Source organism: Octopus bimaculoides, chromosome 12, assembly GCF_046866305.1.
Source record: "Octopus bimaculoides isolate indiv1 chromosome 12, ASM4686630v1, whole genome shotgun sequence".
NCBI classification, from domain to species: domain Eukaryota; kingdom Metazoa; phylum Mollusca; class Cephalopoda; order Octopoda; family Octopodidae; genus Octopus; species Octopus bimaculoides.
In genome coordinates, this window is record NC_142939.1 from 38,767,964 (window position 1) to 38,780,463 (window position 12,500).

Genomic DNA, 12,500 nt, shown 5'->3' on the forward strand with positions numbered 1-12,500 from the left:
GTACAAAGAAGTAGGAGTCGGAGCAGGAGGTGGGGGAGGGGAGAGATGGGTGGTAGGAGGGAGGGTGGGGGAGAGAGACAGGAGGAGGGGGTTAGATGAAGAGTGGAGGGGAGTTGAGCCCATGTGGCGCAAAGGAGCGAAGATAGAAGATTAATCCCTGTTCACGGCGCAAACGGGAGTCCGGATGGCCCCTGTGCATGGACAATCCAAACACAGACAGGTGTTGCCGCAAGGAGTGGCCGGCAGAACGGAAGTGGCGTGACACCGGGGTGTCATTGCCGACGTTGATATCTCGGAGGTGTTCCGCGAATCGGTCGGCCAGGCGCCGCCCCGTTTGTCCGATGTACAGGGATTGGCAGAGAGAGCAGGAGAGGCAATATATGATGTTGGTAGACGTGCAGGTGAAGGAGTCGGTGATGCGATAGGGTCGGTGATGGGTGCTGGTGAGGAGGGTGGTGTTGGAGAGGTAAGGGCAAGTTCGGCAGCGTGGGCGGGAGCAGGGGAACGAGCCAGGTTGGGAGGTTTGGTTGGGGAAGAAACTGTGGACCAAGAGGTCCCGTAGGTTGTGGGCTCGTTTGAAGGAGGGGAGGGGTCGATTAGGGAAGATGTGGGAGGTGGAGGGGTCGGACTGGAGGCGCCAAAAAGCTCGGAGAATGGAGCGTTGGAGGGGTAGGGTGGTGGGATGGTAGGTGAGGGGAAAAGGGAGGCGGGAAACGGCAGGGCGGGTTCGGGGGGAGAGAGCAGATGCACGGTCCACAGAACGTGCTCTGGCAAGGGCGGTGTGGATGGTGGTGGGCGGATATCCACGCAGGCTAAAGTGGTGAGCCATGAGTTGAGACTGAGTCTCAAAGTCATGGCTGTCGCTACAAAGTCTGCGTAGACGGAGAAATTGGGAATAGGGGATGGAAAGTTTTGTGTGTCTAGGGTGGGAGGAGGAGAAGTTGAGATAGGAGTGTGAGTCTGTGTGTTTGTAGTGGATGGAGGTGCTAAGGGCGGAGTGGAGGATGCTGACCGAAATGTCGAGAAAGGGGACAGAGGTGTCAGAGACAGTACAGGAGAAGTGGAGGGCAGGATGGAAAGATTGAACGAAAGAGAGGAACGAGTCAAGATGTTCGCGGGAGAGAGAGGTGGCACCGATACAGTCGTCGATATACCGACCGTATAGTTCGGGAGTGGGACCAGTGAAACTGGAGAATATTTGGGCCTCAACATAACCAACGAAGAGGTTCGCGTAGTTGGGGCCCATTCTCGTCCCCATGGCCACTCCCGAGCACTGCTGGTAGATATCTCCCGCGAACGAGAAGCAGTTGAGAGATAGGACAAGTTCGGCCAGACGAATGAGTGTGGAGGTGTCGGGTTGTGGGTTGGGGCGTTGGTCTAGAAAAAACTTCAGGGCACACAGCCCCTCGTCGTGGGGGATCACTGTATAGAGGCTCTGGATGTCTAGAGTGAAGAGAAGCTTAGAAGGGCCGGGAGGGAAAGAGAAAGAGTTGAATAGACGAAGCGCGTGGTTAGTGTCATGAATGTGGGAAGGGAGAGAAGCCACTAGGGGGGCGAGGACACGGTCTAGGTATTTTGAGATAAGCTCGGTGGGGCAGTTGCAGGCGGAGACGATGGGGCGGCCAGGGTTGTTCGGTTTATGGATCTTGGGGAGGAAGTAAATGGTGGGGGTGCGTGGGGTGCGAACAATAAGGTTGGAGGCGGTGGCGGGGGAGACGGGAGGAGAGGATGAGGTCATGGATAGTGGAGGACACAGTCTGTTGGTAGCTGGGCGTGGGGTCGGAGGGCAGAGGGCGGTAGAATGAGGTATCTCGAAGTTGACGGAGAGCTTCGGCCTCGTAGAGGTCCGCGCGCCATACTACCACGGCTCCACCCTTATCAGCCGGTTTTATGATGATGTCCGTGCGGCGTCGGAGGGATCGAAGGGCCGAGAGTTCGGCTGGGGAGATGTTGAGTCGAGATGGACGCCTGGAAAAGTTAAACCGGCCCACAGCGCGTTGGCAGGCGCCCGCGAAAAGATCAACTGCCTGGAACTGGCCAGGAGCAGGCGTCCACTGGGATGGTCGTCGGCCCAGGTCAGTGAAGCAGTCCTCGTTGGGTGCGGGTGGTGTGTTATGGAAAAGCGCACCCAACCTAACGCGGCGCACAAAGCTGTGGACATCAGCACGGGTTTGAAATTCCTTGCAGGATGGAGTGAGTGGGATGAAGCGCAGACCCCTATTGAGGACGGAGCGCTCCGCCTCAGAGAGAGGAAGATCTGAGGGAATGGTAACGACAGGCTGAAGTGGAGAAGGGGTGGGTGGAATAGAAGTAGGAGGGGATGAAGTAGGGTTAGGAGGGGCGGTCGGGATGGTGGAGGGCTGGGAGGGAGGGGGTGGAGTGTGTGTGGGAGAGGCAGGGCGGTTGGGTGTGGGTGGGGAATGCACATCAGGGAGGGAGAAGGGTGGTGGAGGGGTTGGGGTAGTGGCATCGGGTGTAGAGGAATGGAGGAGTGAGTGAAGTTTGCGGAGCTTAGTGTCGGTAAGAAATGCATGAAAGAGATGATTAAGTTGAATGATAAAGCGCAATGTATTGTGAGCATGGGAGGGTGACAGAGAGGAGAAAAATATGGAAAAGGCTGGAGGAAGAAGGCGGTCGATAGTGTGGATTTTAGAGAGATTGGAGCGAATGGTGGCCCGCATAAGGCGGTAGGATGTGGTGCGGAGTATGGGTAGAATGGTGGTAGAGGAGTGGAGAGTGGGGTGGAAATGGAGGCGGAAACCCTTAGGGATGAGGCGGTGATGTAAGCAGCGACTGAGAAACGTAATATGACTAGAGAAACGAGTCTTCTTGAATATGAGTAAGGAGAGTCGTATAGTAGGTTGAAAGTATAGAGAGGGAAGTGTGCGGAGGTATAGTTTTAGGCGGTTGTGGAGAGTGAGTTGGAAAGATTTGTAGTCAGGCATGATGGAACGAGAGAGAAAAGAAAATTAGGCGTGGGAAGGAGAATTACAAAAGGTGTGGTGGAAAAAAAACAAGCGTGATGAGAAAATTGGACGTGGAAAAAAGGAAAAAAAAGAAAAAAGGGGGGGAAAAAAACTGGAAAAAAAACTTTTTTAACAGGTGTGGGGGGAAAAAAATAAAGGCATGAGGAGAAAAAACGAAAAAGGGGTTGTGAGAAGAAAATATATGCGAGGTGGGAGAAAAAAAACAAAGCAAAAAGGAAGATGGGACAATAGGGAGAAATGGGGTGACAGGGAGAGAAGAAACGAGAGGAGAAAAGAAAGGGAGGGAGAAGAATACAAAGTAATAGGTGCAGATTAGAGAAGACAGATTAGGAACATCCAGAGTACGAAGAGACGGTAGGTGAAGGAAAGTAAGGTAAAAAAGGATGATAAAGGAGGTTTACAAAAGTGGAAAAGTTCAAAAGTTTTTATATATATATATTGTATATATATGTATATATATATATATATATATTGTACATATATGTATATATATATATATATATATTGTATATATATATGTATATATATATATATATATTGTATATATATGTATATATATATATATTGTATATATATGTATATATATATATATATATATTGTATATATATGTATATATATATATATATATATTGTATATATATGTATATATATATATATATATATATAGTATATATATGTATATATATATATATTGTATATATATATATATATATATATATTGTATATATATGTATATATATATATATATATATTGTATATATATGTATATATATATATATATATATATTGTATATATATGTATATATATATTGTATATATATGTATATATATATATTGTATATATATGTATATATATATATATATATATGTATATATATATATTGTATATATATGTATATATATATATATATATATGTATATATATATATTGTATATATATGTATATATATATATATATATATGTTATATATATATATATATATATATATTGTATATGTATATATATATATATTGTATATGTATATATATATATATATATTGTATATGTATATATATATATAATATTGTATATGTATGTATATATATATATTGTATATGTATGTATATATATATATATATTGTATATGTATATATATATATTGTATATGTATATATATATATTGTATATATATATATATATATTGTATATATATATATATATATTGTATGTATATGTATATATATATATATATATATATATATTGTATATATATGTATATATATATATTGTATATATATATATATATATTGTATATATATGTATATATATATATATTGTATATATATATATATATATATATATATACTGTATATATATATATATATATATATATATATATACTGTATATATATATATATATGTGAGTGTGTGTATATATGTGTGTGTTTGTGAAGACGCATGGCTCAGTGGTTAGAGCATCGGGCTCACAGTCATGTGGTAGTGAGTTCGATTCCCGGATAGGGCTGTGCGTTGTGTTCTTGAGCAAGACACTTAATTTCACGTTGCTTCAGTTCACTCAGCTGTAGAAATGAGTTGCGATGTCACAGGTGCCAAGCTGTATCAGCCTTTGCCTTTCCTTGGATAACATCGGTGTCGTGGAGAGTGGAGGCTGGTAGGCATGGGCGACTGCTGGTTGTCCATAAAATAACCTTGCCTAGAATTGTGCCTTGGAGGATAATTTTCTAGGTGCAATCCCATGGTCATTGATGTCTGAAGGGGGGGGGGGGTCTTTAACCTTTATATATATATATATATATATATATATATATATATATATATATATATATATATACTAGCAAACGACACCCCATCCATTGGACGGTTTGTATAGGTGAAGAGAGTTAACTTGGACTGTGTTAAGTTGTGGAGATGTTTGGTGAGTGTATGAGGTTGTTACTTTTGGTTAAGGCATCAAAGATTCCCGAGACGCTAAAACTGTTAACGGTTTCTTTTAAGTAAGGAAATTTGGTTGGTAGTGAATTGTAACACAGTGAACCTTTTCAAAATTGTCATGAGGCCAATAAAATGAAGGAAAGCTGTTCAGCCCACAATATATACAACTTCCAGTGGAATCGAACATCATAATTAATCTTAAACTTGTTGTACTTAAACACTTTCTCATTAGGATAAGCACAATGTACAACATAAATTTGCTGATACACACACACGCACACACGATACACACACACACGTCCATTTCATATAGACGTACATACATCTGTTACTTTCTTTCTCTGTTCTTTTCGCTTATCTTCAATCAACTACCGTAAAAATTTTATACTATTACGTCACATTCTCCAAAGAATAAATGAACTTAATCCTGCATACGATGCTCTACAATATCCATTACTTTTCCCTTTTGGCGACGATGGATACCGCATTGACTTACCAAAGTGTAATCCAACAACTTTAATGAATCTTCAACCATTGAAAGCTATTTCCTAAATGGAATTTTATACATCTAGAAACGCGCGCGCGAGAGAGTTAGAAAAGTGCGCGCGTGCGATTGTGAGAGAGAGAAACAGAATAAAAAAGAGAGAGTGAATGAGTGAAAGAAGTATGTACGTCTATATGAAATGGACGTGTGTGTGTTTGTGTTTGTGTGTTTGTACGCGCGCGTGTGTATGTGACAGAGAAAGAAGGTGAGAAAGAGAGATAGTGAGTGAGTGAAGGTACACACACACATTTAGAAAATGTGACGTAATAGTATAAGATAAACGAAAAGAACAGAGAAAGAAAGTAATAGATGTATGTACGTCTATATGAAATGGACGTGTGTGTGTGTATTTGTGTGCGTGCTTATGTGCTGGTTGTCTTAGCAACTGATTGATTTTAATGGCGGAACAAACAGATTACAAAAATAGCGATTCTCACCTTGAAATTAACTATTTTGAAAATGTTTTTAGATTACGGAACGCCCAGCTCTGTCATGTATCCATGTTTAAAATTTCAGTGCGATCAGGTGAACAATATTACAGTTATAAGTTCATAAACAGACAGACAGAACGGATTTTATATATATATATATATATAGAGAGAGAGAGAGAGAGAGAGAGAGAGAGAGAGAGAGGGAGAGGGAGAGAGAGGGAGGGAGGGAGGGAGGGAGAATAGGAGTTTTTGTCAACTGACATTATATTGCCGGTATATACTATGAATGCTCAGTTTGGTTTACCCCTAAAACTCCAGCTTGGACTGCAATTGAAAAATGTACTGTTAAGACTGCCAATCGAAGGTGGCCAGAAGTGGTTTCTCTTTGAGCGGGTGGATGTTAATTGCAAGAGAAAATGTAAAAGCAAAAAATTTGACATCACTCGAAAACATTTAATTTAGGTAGAGAATATAAAAAAAGTTTTTACACCTGTTTCTAGGATAGCCAAACATGTGGATCATAATATTGAATAAAGATTCCATAAGCTAGGTAAACCGTCATCGGTGAGGGAGAAGTCAGAAAAAAATATAAACGAAGGATTACCCCCCAATCAAGGATATTAGTACTCTCTAGTTTGTCAAAGGAAGAATCAGAGTGGAATAGATATGAATTATACAGATTCATGATTGGATAAGAAATAAAGCTGGAGGTAAAGTCCATTAGCAGTTTCAAATGAGAATGTTTGATGGGTCTACGTAACGCATATCAATTTCGCTCTGATCTTTCCTTCACTTTTGACAAAGTGGAGAGAATTGATATCCCTGATTGGTGATATTCTTTCATTTTTATATTTTTCTGACTTCTTCGCCTCCGATGACGGAAAACCTAGCTTATGGGATCTTTACTCTTTATCATGATCCACATGCTTGGTTATTCTAGAAACAGATGTAAGTGACTCTATCTGTTTGTATTCTCTGTCTAAATTAAATGTTTTCGAATGATGCCAGATGTTTCGCTTTTTCATTTTTTTATTTTCATCTATCTATCTATCTACATGCATATATATGTACACACATACGCACGCGCACGCACGCACGACGCGCGCGCGCACGCACACGCACGCACGACGCGCGCGCGCACGCACACACAAAGTCAAAGACCCAGAGTGTGCATGTTGGGCGGGTGCCCGGAGGATTGTAGCTTCTGCCACTGGCGATGTCTTGTATTCCGACTGTTTAGATATGGCAAACCGAAACAAGTACAAATAATTAAGCGTGAATTTTCACAATAATTCTTTCGGCTGATAAACGGTTGATAGACATTATAGATTCTGAGAGAACACATTCCTGTATCCAATTTCGAAGCTTTACCATTAGCTCGAAATCTAGACAAAGGCATCCAGACTGATAAATAGATAAACAACAAAACACACGAACCAGTGAGTTGCAGACGTTCGAAGGTGAAAAAAAAAAAGAGAAAAAAAACAATGAAGAATCGGAAGCTTTAAGTCAGCACGTGCGATGTTTGTTTAGGGTAAGGTTAAATTGATTGTTATTTTTAGAAACTTTGGCATTCGCAGAAAATAGCATGCTTCACTTTTTTAATTTTTTTTATCTGAGCTGTAGATGATACACGCACGCATGCACACGCGCATGCACGCACACACATATGTGTGTGTGTGTGTATGTATGTGTGTGTGTGTATATGTGTGTGTGTATCTATAGTGGGCACTAAGTGTGTACGTGTGTTTCTTTTGACATGGATATGGTGAGATCTTGTGACTAAACAGTGTATTGAAAAACGTGTTTCTGAGATAAGATACAGGTAAATGTCGCTTACATCGATACAGAAGGTGATTTTGGTGCCAAAGACGACTAAAAAATACTTTAACCCCAAACATTTAGTTTTCTGTTATAATCCCCGTAGAACAACACAGCAAATCTCCTATTTATACATTGATAGAAATGGGGTGTGTGTATGAAGTGGGAGTAGGTAGGGTGATGGTATCCTACTTTTCAACTCCCGAAACTGGCTAATAGTTTATGTCTTTTCTCACCTTCCCAACACCAGCCTTCAAGGCAGGGGTCTCCAAAGTGGTCGATATCGACCCCTGGGGGGTCGATGGGACCATTCAAGGGATCGATAAATGCACATCTACTTAATCATTATTATTATTTATCTATTTTCTTGTACAGCCTGGTGGTCAAGGATTCCATGAAGAGCTTTCTACACGAGAACAAATTAGTTGCAGGTTTTTCACTATGACTTCTGCATATCCCAGTGCAAATGGAATTAATCACCGCGACATTGCCATCGCCACCGCAACAACAGCAGATAGTATTCACTGGCTCAAGACATACGGATTGTTAAATACTAAAAAAATATGTCCCTCTTGTGGAGCTAGCATGAGGGAAGTAGCCAAAAACAATTTGTCAGATGGCATGATATGGTCATGTGGAAGGCCTTGTAGAAAAATGATTTCCATTAGAAAGGGAACATTTCTAGATAATAGCAAATTGAAATGCGAGCAAATTATAGATATATTATATTATTGGGCAAAGGGAGATTTAGCTAAGAATTTAGGCCAGGAATGTCGTATAGCAAATGTAGCTGTAACAGATTGGAGGAATTACTGCCGTGATGTATGTGCAGAGTATTATATTGCGCAAAATATTAAGTTAGGCGGACCAAACCGAATAGTGGAGATAGATGAAAGTGCGTTTGTTAGAAGAAAATATAATGTTGGCCATCGTGTTAAAACGCAGTGGGTGTTTGGTGCTTTAGAAAGCGATACGAGAAGATGTTTTTTGGTGACGGTGGAAGATCGGTCATCAGATACCCTTTTAGAAATTATACAAGATCGGATATTACCAGGAACAACAATAATTTCTGACCTCTGGCGTTCATATAATACACTAAACACGCTAGGATATAGACATTTAACCGTGAACCATTCAATAAATTTTGTTGATCCGGTTACATTTGCCACAACAAATCACATCGAAAGCCTATGGAAACACGCCAAGAACAGGAACAAAAGAGAAAATGGGACAACCCGGAATTCACCGCAAACACATCTAATAGAATTCATGTGACGTTATGAATTCAAGGACGAGATCTTCCAGAAGTTATTGGAACAAATTCGACACCTATATCCATGCGTTTGAAACATTACAGAGTATAAGTATCTACAACTTCAAACTTCATTTGTTTTCTATTTTGATAAATTCTCTCTGTTGAAAATTATATTTTTATATTTTAAATAATTTGCAATTTCAGGAAATATGTTTTTATATTAAATCTGTGTTTTCTAATAAGGTGGACGAGTGATTGATAGATAGATAGATAGATAGTAGATAGATATCAGTAAGTAAGTAAGCCAAAGTATCAACTCAAACCAGCAGGCAGACAGACAGACGGACACACAGATAGCTCAGCAGGCAAGCAGGCAGACAGGCCAGCAGCAGGCATGCAGGCAGACAGGCCAGCAACAGGCATGCAGGCAGACAGACAGATACTTCACTAGCAGTGAGCACTTTCACTTCTGACAGCTAATAGCATGATAGTGCCCAAAATAGATAAGTATACGAAGTTTGAAAGTCTTTCGGTACCAAAAACACTACGTAAAACGTTAATGAAAAATGTGGCCCCCGTTTTAAAAAAGATCCGAGGTATTTGTTCCGAATTTCTTTGCTCCAGGTCCAGATCCATCAAGGTTAACTTGGTCTTTCTTTCTTTCTTTCTTTCGAGGTCTATAAATAAAATATTGAGTCTTCCTCTTCCTCTCACTCTCTTGTCTCCGGTTAGGTGTGACGTGGGATGGGCTCTGCTATGTCTAAAAATGTCCAAAACACACCACCTATCACCACGGCGTTCCTACGACTCCATCAAAAGTAAAGGACCCTGAGAAGGAAGGATAACTGTCTATCATCCAATATCATAGCTAATAATTACCAAAAATCTGTAACACTGCCAAGAACCTCGCTATAGACGTCAGAGACGTTTATATTGAGGCTCTTGGCAATGTCTTTGGTTCCGAGGTTTATGAAATTATAAATCTTAGAGACTATTTAACTACACCAACCTCCTACAACACACTGTTATCTATTATCTTTACCAATACGTTCTACAGGAATGAGAACACTGTGAGAAGTGTACTTTTAGTGAAGGTTGTAGATTTATTTCTAAATTGTTTGTAACGGAAGATACTTTCGAATAAGAAAGAAGAAATTCAGAGTTGTAGGAAACCGAGATGAAAAAAACACAACTTTTTGTTGCTAAACAAAATGAAACCGCAGCTGTCTGATTAGGCTAAAGATTTGCAGATAACCATTACTATCCATGTCTCCGACTGTGAATAAATGAATTTGAAGGACAACACAATGAAGGCAATAATTCGATTTTTTAAAAATCAGACTTTAGACATTATTCAGCAGTGAATATGAAGCTTCGTGGCCACATTCGCATTAAAAAACGGAACTCCGGTTTAATCTCCGTCGTCTTTTCTTATAATGAGCCAGTGGAAAGGAGATATGTCTGCGTTTGTATGACCTGCTAGAAATAGCAGTCAAATCTCTTTCACTTCATACACACACTGCCTTCTTGGGAAAGGACTGGAAGTGGCACACTGGATAACGTTGGGATCTTTGGGGTTTGACGGGCAACATTTTTTTTGTAGTGTTTTTGGTACCGAAACACTTTCAAACTTCGAATATTTGTATATTTTGTGGTATAGAACAGATAAAAAATTTTGTATTCGAAGTTATTTTATGTAAAAAAATTGTCGTATTTCGGTAATTTCAACCAATCACTGACGTCTATTGAGGTGAAAACAATTAATGCCGTAACGGTGTCATGGGATCTTTTCCCTTGAATAAAATTAGTCCCGTTGTTTGTCAACAACAACTACCCGTGTTACTATATTATTTATGACATCGTTCGTGCGTTTGTACTGGTTTTAGCTTTAGGGTTTTAGGGTGAGGGTTCGGGTTTTAGAGTTAGGGTTAGTTTTAGGATTACGGTTAGGGTTATGATTATTTTTGCCATAGCCTTAACCCTATAACTCATAACCCCAACCCTAAAACCTTACTAGGGAATAATGATATAATTAAACAGGGAATAACACACTTGACACCGAACAGCAGTAACTGTATTCAGCTGAATAGACGTCAGTGATTGGTTGAAATTACAGAAATACGACAACTTTAACATGAAATAACTTGCGATGTACAATTTTTTGTTAAGAAGGTTAAGAGAAGAAGTTGTTTTATATGACACATTCTACCAGTGTCCCAAGTTTGAAAGTGTTTCGTTAAGAAAACAAATGTTGCCCGTCAAACCCCAAAGATCCTAACGTTGTCTTTATACATAATGCCTGAAATAAAGAAAAAATAAAAAGGCAAGATGGTCACAGATAGAATGAACTGCTGCAGGAATGAGTGAAGAATGAATTGTTTACGATCGGAAGTTGGCAGTCGAGGGTTTGTAGGTGGTGTGCTGAGTCAGGCCTATAGAACTCTGGGCATTACAGGAATGAGCCCTCAAGGACAACGTAGAGGCTGCTGAGAAAGCATATTAAATGGCACTTAATGTAAAAATGGACAGCAGTAGGGGTCAGTAGAATGTCCTTGAAGGTTGATCAACTTTAATCAGGTCACCTGGATGAGAGTATAATGTCGTAAGGTCAGAAACATCTAATGACCTTAAGATACAAACAACATTAACAGTGTGTTCTAGTGTTGCATCTGTAGAGTGTATGGTCAAGACAACATAATTTTGCAGTTGAAACTGAGTAGACTTCCATATTTTTAAAAGAACCTGGAGCAGGTGATAATAATTCTTGAGAAAATAATTTGCAGAAACAGAAGTTTATTTAAATATTCGTGGAAGATGTTCTACATTTGCAAAATATATTTTGGTCATGCAGGAAAAATGATATTTTAATTAGTTTTATTGGTAACCCAAACCAGTTTTTCTAACAAAAGAACTGAAGAATAAATAACTCAAATGGTAGACGATGAAAAAGAAATGTAGAGAAGAGAATAGAAGGCATCTGTAAGGAATTAGGAATGCTGATATACCAATTTCTCCAACTCGGTTCAATTGACAAAAAAAGAAGTCAAGCACAAAAAGAAAGGAATTGCGAATAAGCCTGAATGCTGATAGATACTGAAGTGGTTAATTCCTTTCTACTAATTTTGTAATCTAATTAGTTTATTTTCATGGTAAGATACAAGGCACAAATGCCAACCATTTTTGGTGGTAATAAGCTGCAAATTCGAAGTAGAACTTCTAATATTCATATAAATGTTCACTCTTAATAGAGATACAGTGGAGGGGGAGATAACTCATAGCTTTCCCTGGTCTTACAGACAGATGAAATATATGCAGTTTATTATGTTCAATTTAATCTGTAGATGTACAAAGAACTCTAGAGCAGGGTTCTCAAATTCGGTTGCTTTTCAGTGCTGCAAACGAGTGCCAATCTGATGCTGGCCTGTAGCTTACTGGGTTGTTGCATGAATTGTTAAAAATAAAAATGAATATAAAAAAATCTTGCAAACCAAATCCAAAAACGAAATAAAAAAGGAGAGTTCGCTGGAA

The 12,500-nt window shown here is 39.7% G+C and overlaps 2 protein-coding genes across 4 annotated transcripts in view; one reads left to right on the forward strand and one right to left on the reverse strand.

The window, feature by feature from the left end:
• LOC106880959 (glyoxylate reductase/hydroxypyruvate reductase) overlaps positions 1–12,500 on the reverse strand; it is a 131,281-nt gene that overhangs the window by 97,127 nt on the left and 21,654 nt on the right. The window lies entirely within an intron of this gene.
• LOC106877411 (phosphoserine phosphatase) overlaps positions 7,045–12,500 on the forward strand; it is a 44,033-nt gene continuing 38,577 nt past the window's right edge. The window contains exon 1 of one of the 2 annotated variants that reach the window (XM_089360939.1): positions 7,045–7,430. The gene's annotated coding sequence lies outside the window, so the exon portion shown is untranslated. Of the gene's footprint in view, positions 7,431–8,930; positions 9,082–12,500 lie in introns of those variants that run through there. The other variant, XM_089360936.1, reaches the window with a different exon arrangement.